The following is a 10,074-nucleotide window of genomic DNA, read 5'->3' as shown; positions in this document are numbered from 1 at the left end:
TCTTTCACTGTGTTGTTTGATCACTGCATTTCCACTTCTTGCTGTCCAGTATTGCTCAATGTGAAAACTAAATGTCAAACCATTTCTGGTAATCAGCTGCACCTTTAGGTTTGATGGGCTGTTGCAGACGTCACGGAGCTTAATTCAAACATCATTTAGTCAGGACATTTGTGCCACTTACAGTGATTACAGGGGCCAATAATAATAAATACATTTTTAAAAGCCAAATAAGTGAGCTTGCCCTACCTTAGAAGTAATTAAGTATTCTATTGCTGAGTTTTGAAATAGGTAATGGATAATTACCTATGGGAATGCTGTTTACTTATCCTTACCTACAATTTCGGAGATTAAGTCTGAGTCTCCTAAGTTTGACTGTGCCAATATATTAACAAATGTTTTTTTATTTTCATCTCCTAGTTTGTGAATGTTTCCACTCTCTGTATAAGTTCCTTGCAGAGCTTTGGTCTAAGTAGTTTCTCACACAGGGAAAGGCTGAGGATACCCGTGGTTCAGGCTGAACTGGGTAGCAGATCATTAACAGCTCTCCTCAGTTATTGCCCTTCCATACGCTCCATGTAACTTTCTGAGGAATTTAAAGTCTATTTCTTTAATTGCTTGTACGCTAATCAGGCTAGGTTGAAGGCACAAGGCCATCACAGTTCTGGAAGTTTAACAGCAATTTGGAAAAAGTAATAGAGCAGCAAGTCTGAAATTTGTAAAAAGATCTAGTGTTACTGCAGAAATCAGAAAAACACAGAGGCTTCAAGGGTCTGAGTAAAACGTGAGCAAGCACTAAGCATCAGAAGGTATGGATAATGACAAGCTAATAGACAGCTTTTCAGTATGCTCCATTCTTCAACCTGAGGTAAAAATCACTCTCCCTGGAGACATATTCCTGAACAATGACAGCATGGATAGACATATGCATTTAAGTCGAACTGCTGAAGAATCAATGAATGTGGTATGAACTGGCTGTTCCTACTAAAGTCTGGGCTGGAAAAGGCAGTCTCAAGCCAGAAGAAATAGCTAACTGAATCAGATTTTTTTACTTAAAAATTTTTTCTGTTACTTGTGTAGGGCAAAAAGCCTTTAAAAAATGAAATTCTGGGCATAATCAATTTACTTATCTTTCTCATTATTTATGCTATTCCTCAAGCCTAAGAAGGAAAGCTTCCTCATCTCTCTGGAAAACCCTTCTGCAATTACCTTCTCCTGATCAGTTTAATTTCACCAACATGGTTTCACTGGTAGCCCCTTGGCCCTAGTTGGGTCTTACCCACTGCGCTTACAGCACATTGTTGCCAATACCAGAGGTTTCCCTTCCATGAAAAAAGAGTAAAAAAAAAAAAATTTAAAAAAAAAAAAGGTAAAGGATAAGATGAATTGCCATGTTTCTCATTAAACTGACTAAACCCAAAGCTTAAGTTCTCCTCCTTATGTAGTTTCCAGTAATGAACTGAAAAGCCTGTAGAGAACAGCCAGCCTCTGGCTCAGAGAGCTCCCTGGCTGGCAAGCAGTTCTTGGGAGCTCAGTTAAATATGTGTGAAGCTGCAGCTACTCAGGGGAGTCTCATTTCTGGGAGACAGAAAGAGAAAACTTCTCATTCAGATGTAAAGTCATTCCTTCCTATCTTGTCCCCTCTCTCTCCACTATGCAAAAATATCCTGGGCCAGAGACAGCAAGGGACTTCAGAGGGAAAAAGGGCTCAGGGGATGAGGCATTAATCATTGTCTGCATGTCTTTGTCACTATTGTCCCACCAAGGGCAATCACAGAGGACAGCAGTAGGACCATTGGATTCCTGGAAAGTTCTGCCTATCAAACATCTCAGCAAGCCCCATTTACTCAGGTGTGTTCAGTGCTGATAACACAAGTGCAAGCAGCCCTGAAAACAAAAGGAGACCTTCAGATTACTCATTCACTCAGTCACAGAATCAGGAGACAATAAATATTGTATAAGAACTGCTGATGACATGCTGGATGTGAAGAAAGGAGGCTTCTGTACTAGAGAGTATTTTATCTTTCAATTAAATGAATATTCCTCAATTTTCACGTAATGCTGTTGCTAGCAAGTCTATTATTTGGCATGTCATGGTCTCTGTCTTACCCAGGCTTAGCTGAACATAGGTGCTATCATTCAGACAGAAACATTTTTCCCCTGAAGTGTGTACAAACATTATCTACCTCCTACTTCAGAGACTGCTTTTAAAAGATTTCTTTCCAGAAATCTATAAAACTAATAACAAGTATTCTTCATTCTTGCTAGTGATCAAAGGAGGAGTTAGATCCCAAAGATAAGGCAAGTTAAAGAGATAAAGGTCTATCTCCCCCACATGCTCAGCATATATCAAATCTCAAGGTCGATGTGCAGCTAACAAATAGTACATGCAGAAAGTCAGCCAAAGAAAGCTTTGAGCTGTGAGATTTGTGAGTTACTTTAGTGAGCTCATTACTGTCCTGGTCAGAGCACAGTCTGGTCCCCGTCCTCACTGCAGACTGTAGTACCCTCAAAAAGCACCACCCATGCCTGGCCTTGAACCTGCGTCCCTTCGGAGGGACTAGAGGAGGACGTCTCCTCCAGGGAACACACACACATTAGATGCATAAAGAGGCCATCTGACCAGAGGTGTTCCTCTACACAAAAGAAATAACAGCTGTTCTGCAGAGAGGAAAAATAAAAGGAGTTGTTTCAGATGCTGGTACTAAACCTGAGTTTCTCCTTTTTTTTTCCTAGCTATATTCTTGAGTGACCTAAAAAATGTAGACTTTTTGCTTTCATTTACTGTAGAGGGATTTTTCCTATTTAAAAAAATATGTACGTCTGAGAAATATTTTATAATGGAAATGGACTTCAGCAGGCTGCGTGCCTAAATTGGACTTGCTTTTTTATTTCAGCTTGTCCACTAATGGTATTACTAAGTCTCCAAGGATCTACCTTGTACTCTTAAGTCCACTTTTTTTCAATATTTTGATTTCTACTGCAAGATACCTCCAGGTCACATTGGCAAAAAAAAGGGGAAAAAAAGGGTGAGAAAGTTGAGCCCACACATTTAGAGATGCAGATGAAAAATTTTTGGACCATAACTTTGTCATTTGATATAAAGTACATGAACTACTTTTAAAAAGGGTTAATAAATTTTTTATATTTTAATACATTGGTATGGTGCTGTCCCATTTTTTTATAATGAGTACCACTCATCAATTTTATATTCCTGACTGTTGCAAAAGCCATGTCTACATTAGTATTTTGTGCCCATGCACTCTTGTTTAAAACTCATTTGAATGCTTTTTAGAGATACTACTGTGAACAGATAACTGGGTTTTTTCACCAACTTATTGATTTCATTGAAGTCCCACAGTGATGTCTTTTTCTATGCATGAGCATTCAAATTCTCATTTTAAGAGCATTTCTAAAACTCACAAAAGAGAGTTCATAACCAGCATTAAGCATAGTCTAAGTGTCCAGGAATCAGAAGGCAAAGAAAACAATTTCCTCCAATTAATACCTGGATCTTTTAGAAACACTCAAAGGTGTTTCAAACATTTTGAACTGGAACACTATGTATGTAAATAATCATATATTTAAATTTGCAAACTGAGTCATGCAAAAATCATTAAGAACACTAAAACAAAATTTAGAGATTACTTGTCCACGTTTCTGATAAAGCATTCAAAATGACGTGGGTTTTTTTCCTAGTTAATGCTACTTTGCAGTAGGTCAACAGGTTTTTGACTGATCACAAAATCCTCATGAAGAGGAAATAGATATTACTGAAATAGCTACAGAAGATCTTGATGTACAAAAATCTAATATTTCCTATACTTATTTCAGCAGCAGAAAAAAAAATGTAATTTCTTAAGTATGTTGTAATTTGCTGAAGGAGGCTAAGAAAGTTTTTAGAAGAGTCACTTCATTTACATGGAAATTCTCAGAAAGCACAGGTGCTCTCTCACCAGAAATGCCAAACCACCTCCACACCCATATTTAATAATTTTTTTAGTGTTGCATATGCTTTATATATAAATGTATATATGCAGTGGTTTATATGTGTTCATTTTTACATATTCATATATAAATTGCTTTTCTTGTAAAGATGAAATCAATACACCTTTCTGATTTATTACACTCCAAATAGGAGATATTCAGCTGTGTTGGACATGAAAGCAACCAGACGAAGATTATATTTCCATGGAAATAATTTCAGAACAGAACTGATTGAAATAATTCTGATAAGCATTTTCAGAGCAGACATCTGCACTAGCAAGAGTGCATGTTTCAAGAAGAGCTGTGGGTCCTGTACTAACAGGTTGCCACTGCAGGAGCCTGATGCCAGATGAGATCCTCAGGCTTTCTTCGAGCTGCCATTTACGCCTGACTCTGCCCCAGCTCCCGACATTACCAAGAGGCAAAAAGCACAGCCAGGGTGCAGGAGCATGCAGAAACTGTGTCTGGCATCTCTGCTCTTTTTTTTTCACCCACTGGTTAAAAAACTGATGCAAGCTGAAAGGGTAGCAGACTTAAAATTGCCATTTCTGCCCAGAGGGACCTGTGTGTGCATCAATCGGGTCCCAGACAAACCATCTGCAAAATTCTCTGAGCACAGCCAGCAGGCTGCTCCAGGCCAGCACTCCCTCAGCCAGCCCACACAAATAATGTGGCATAATCAAATATTGACTAGGATAGAGAGAGGTCATGAGCAAACAGGGTTTGTGGAAAAAAATTTCCTCTCCTTTACTTCTTTTTCTCATTCCCAGAAGTGCTGCTCAGTGTTTACCTGAAGCAATTCCAGCCTCTTGACTTTCTGTTCCTGTTCAAATTCCTGGGCAGACTAAAAGCAGGAACTCAGTAACATTTCTTCTCCTCAAATTTCTTGGTTTTGTGTTCATTAAAGGATGTGCTCTATAAAACCTGGCTCTCAACATCTCCAGTGTAGCTGTCTGATTCAGAGCTGTTCACATGAGCCTTAATTTATTCTCAGCAGAGATCAGGAACGTCAGGGCACAATTCACAATTCTTCAGCACAGCTATCCAGGCTGGGACTCAGCTGTTTAAACGTAGGTATCTAATGCTACTTTTGATGCCCTTAGGATATTCCACCCAGCCATGTCCCTGCAGGACGCACAACTCTCACAGCCCATTGCCCATCAACCAGCCCAGTGCAGATGACACGGATAACCTAAGGCTGCATCCCCTTTGTAGTTTTGGTCTGACGCACTAGAGCAATGTTGAAATAAATCCCCAAACTTTTCCTATTTACTATGTGCCAGGTTGTTTAGCAGAGAGATTTTGGTGAGCGCTAACTGGTTTTCTTTAATGGTTTATAACTAAGCCAAAAAGCCCACTGCACATTTACAGATGTGCTCCAATACTAGGGATGTATGAGTTCATACCCATGATTGATCTTTCAGACCATTTCAAAGTACACATGATAGGGACACCTAAATCAGGGACCGGACTAAACCATGCTGAAGTAAAATACCCAGATTACATCCAGGGAAATTTTTAAGTCCCCAGCACCAGATGCTTTGATCTACTGATCTCCTTCTGTCATGCTTTATTCCTTCATAAGCCACGTCCCATCCACTGAGAGGTGGATTAATTCATGATCATTATTCACTTATTATCAATCATATTCTACTGTAATTCTCTGCTTTCTCTGCTCTGCCTTTATCTCTCAAAGTAATAGAGAGAAAAATTAAGTGATTTTCTTATTAGTTCAAAGACAAAATATCAAATTAATTTATCAATTATCCAAATGAAAATTTTAAAAGGTGCAGCCAGGTTCCAGACTTGGACAATGGTGGGAAAGGCCATTGGAACTGCAGGCAAAAACACTGGTTTCCTACTACTTGTCAGGAGTTAAATGTCATAAACTGACACAACAACAAAGAAGAAACTGTATATATGGTTTCCCCGTCTGATGAATATTAGCAGAGCCAATTTTGTTTCCAAGGAAATAAAATTCCTATAACAATTTTCTTTTTCTTTAACCTTGTGGACTTAAAATCAATCAGACCTTTGAGCTAGAATTTAGACATCTATTTTTTTTTGGCCACTTATCCCAATTAAGCCTTACTACTAATTAAAATTACAACTTTAAAAGGACAGGTAAAGGTACCAAAATATTTGTGTGGGGTGTTAGCCCTCGAAGACCAAAGCCAATCCTTGTTGAGGAACGTGAAAACATGCTTTTACTAAGGGATTCCAATCCAATAGAATAATTCAAAAACTTACACTTTTATCGTTGGTAGCATGACTCATTTCTTTGATTTGTTATGAAATTATCTAACTTTCATCTTTTTAATCAATGTCAGAAGTCACTCTTACAGTTTGGCAGGCAAAAGGCTACCTTATGCTTTTGGCAGACTGTTGCTGTTTGTCTTACAGCAGACAGTCCTTGCTGAACATGTGAAATGCAGATTTCCCCTCATACACCTATCAGAAAAGAGCAAACTTCTTTGAAGTCTAAGGCCTTTGCATTCTCTTGCATGCATTTGTGTAGTAACGATGCACTTTTGTTATGTTCTACTGAAAATGCTCCCATTTGGCTACTTAAGATGGGTACACTGAAACATGATTTGGATTGGCAAGCCTGAATTGCATTAAAAAATGCAAAAGCATTATGGATTTCTCCTTGCACAATAATTAGAGCTCTGTCAAATTGTAGCAGAACCCTATATCTCCAGCCAATCACTTATTCTGTGCAGGAACTCAGCCATGATTGTAAGGTGCATCTCTCGGAATCAGTACACCAGCCAGATAAATTTGCCTGTAATCCAAGTATGTAACACATCAGGCTTTTTTTCCCAGCTGAATTCAACACCTGTGCCCCCAATATTTAATCTGAAACTCAGCTCAAGAATCTAACAGGCAGAGTGCAGATGTCTGCACCAGTCAGTGAAATGTAAAAATGTAAATGTAAAGATTTTGTAAGTTAGCTTTGCAGATGACTTTTTGGTGTTCTTTAGGAAGCTATTCCGAGCTAGATGTATTTTAATGTCATCAGTTTCTCTCCTGCTATTGTGTGGAAATTTTATTTTCTTAATGCCTTCTATAAGCTTCCAATGTAGTAAAGCTTTTAACAAATGAGCAAAATCTTCCATCTATAGTTATACTAAAGCTTAAAGTTATAAACAAGGTCACCAATACTAGGTACAGCTGCTGTCTCTCTTTTAAAGATGGTGGTAAAAAGCAGGTAATTAACTTTAGGTAATCAATTATCTGAAAGAAAAGATTCTTCTAACCAAGACATAAATACACTAAGAAACATCTCAGAGTCTGAATTAAGCGGACAGGGAAGATTCATAAGTCTCATTAAGAGAAACATCACAGAAATAAGCACCAGACAGCCATAAAAGACAAAACTGTTAAATTGTCTCTCCCAGTGTAGGGCTCTGTATCCACTTACTGCTATTCTTGTTTTATAACTGCCTGAGTTAATGGATAAATCAATTATGTAATTGGCGGCACAGGGACAGATCCTTACAAGTTCTACCTGCCTGGATTTGTTTGCTGAAGTGACACTAAACTAACTTGAATAAGCCGGTAGCCTCATCACCGCAAAAATTCAAGAAGACAAATCAGAGTATTGCTGTTTAGGATGCAAATATACAGTTAGGTTGGTATTTCTCTATTTAAGCAGAGATTTTTTCATTTTTGATGTATGCTGACAGTGTCAAGAATCAGTCTGGGCATGTTAATCATCACCAAAATGCCACCAAGTTCACTGCACTGCTCCTTCCTTCTCTGAATGTTAATGGCAAATACTTAAAATCACCCTGACTAACATGTGCAACATGTACAGGCAAAAGATGCCAGCTGAGTTCACAAAGCAGTACATAGTCCATCTCACCAGTTAAGCTCCATAACTTGAGTGGAAAACAGGCAGTGAAACAGAAGGCATACAGCTAAGAATCTCTGAAAACCATCTCTGAATTGCTACTTTCCTTGAGGATGTCTCCCGCTAGCCTGCAAATGGATTAAATCCCAGAAGCACATTTTGAAAACCAAAACAGACTTAGAGGAATGTTTGAAATCCAGCACTCCTGAGAGACCCACCTGCCTACTCAATAATACTGTACCTCCTGCAACATGCCAAGGTTTTTAACTGTGCCTGTAAATATTTCAATGTCTTGGATAAGGTTTTAGTTCCCTAACAACACACAAGGACTTCTTGATACAAATATTCCCATCTGTGCTATATTGTGGCAATGTCAGCCTAATAATAAGTTGAATTCAGAAGGGCTGTCTTCTGTTTCCAGACAACATTTTTGTGATCTAAGGTTTTATACAGCTAGCTGCTGAAATAATGACTTCCAACCGTCCCTTTTAAAATAGAGGGAAAAAAACAAAGGCAAATCTAGCACTATGTACAGGTTAATTTTACACAACTTTCTGACCCCAATGCCATCTTGGTGAGCAGCTGATGTCCCGTTTGCCCTCAGCTGAGCACGAAACTTGAGTGTGAAGGTCTCCCCTTACAAACTGTTTCCAAAAATCAAACTCCAAAATGACAGCTGGACACTCTAGTCCCTTGGTGGAGGCTGGAGACCAAAACCAAGGACATTTCATCTGTGCTGTTTTTGGGGGTACAGCATCAAGCACCCCTACACTGCTCAGACAAAGGGTCTGCAAGGAGAGGAAGGAGGTAAAAGCAAGGCCCTGCATGAGGCTGTGCCGAGAAACAGCCACTCCCAGCTTCACCTCCTCTCCCAAACTACTCACTCTGGGTTTCCACAGCATACCAGACATTTACAGGACTAGGAAAGTCGCCCCCAGCCCTGAGGCTTGTTGGAGATTTCAAGACACTAGTAAAAAATTTTGGTTTCAACAAGAAGCAAGTTCAAGTGCAAATCAAGACTCTGATAGAGGTTTTATAGAAAATATTAATACAGCATTATTAACATGGCTTTTGAAACCTTACTAGCCCTTTAAAAGATTTGGATTGAAAAGTAAAAGCTCCTAAAACATTCTGCTTGAAAGCAAGCATAAAAAGGAGAGTAAGTTTTTCTGCCAAACCAAGATCTTGTAGCCTTCTTTTCCTTTCATCTACTCCTTATTACCTTACTTGTTGTTCTGTTAGACATATCCTAGTCGCACAGATGTGGCACTAATCACAGGGTAGGAGCTGCCAGCTGCCTGGGAGGATAAAGCTACTCTGACATTATCCCATCAGGCACCCAACAGTGACTTAGGAGACACAGCCATTTAGCTGACCCCTTTGTAAAGAAGCAGGTGCCATCTGAGCATGCTGGGAAATCCTTTCTAATGCAGTCAGTTCCCCCTACACAATTCAAGGTTTAAAGTGAAAAAAAAAGAGCAACTCCTATCATTTCACACACTGATGTTAGGCACAAAGTGCAGAGGCTTCCAGTGAGAGTCTTGCTTGCCGAAGATAATTACAGATTAGCACGCTACCCTAGTAAAAAATATTTCTGTGTTGAAAAATAAAGATTATTGGGGGGCATCAATTGCACTTTAGTTTCAGGCTTGATTTTTGTCTAAGATATACACTTGAAGATGCTTCTGCCACAAAGCTTGGCCCCAGGCAAAGAATCATTAATATTCTTCCTCTGAAAATCATCCAAATTTCCAGATTTTCAAGGAAGCCTGAGGGGCAAATCTTTAAAAGTTTTTCAAAACTTGAGATTTCTTTAGAGCCATGGGGATGACAGAGAACCACAAGCCACACCAGGTGTGGCTTTGTGCCACAACCTTTGTGCTACACCAGGCAAAAAAAAAGTGACCTGCACTGTCACCCCTGGTGTGGAATCTGAGCGTGTCACGGCAGGGAAGGGGATGTGGTTGACTAGCTGGGTGCCATGGCTCCACAGTAGCATGCCAGCCTCACTGCCCTGCTCTCTGCTCCCCACACTTGGCTCAGCGAATATATCTCCCTCCTCCTCTGCCCTTGCCACCCCACACTGCTCCTCTCACTGTCCACCACTTCCATTCCAAGATGGATCAAAGTCTGACTGCTCCAGCTGTGCCTGGCAGAAGGTGCCAGGAGGATGGTGAATCTCCATGCTTCCAGAAACAAAGATTCCACATCATTCAAATCAGCCTGTGTGTTAT

Source organism: Corvus hawaiiensis, chromosome 2, assembly GCF_020740725.1.
Source record: "Corvus hawaiiensis isolate bCorHaw1 chromosome 2, bCorHaw1.pri.cur, whole genome shotgun sequence".
In the NCBI taxonomy this organism is placed as follows: domain Eukaryota; kingdom Metazoa; phylum Chordata; class Aves; order Passeriformes; family Corvidae; genus Corvus; species Corvus hawaiiensis.
Note: the sequence above shows the minus strand (reverse complement) of the source record.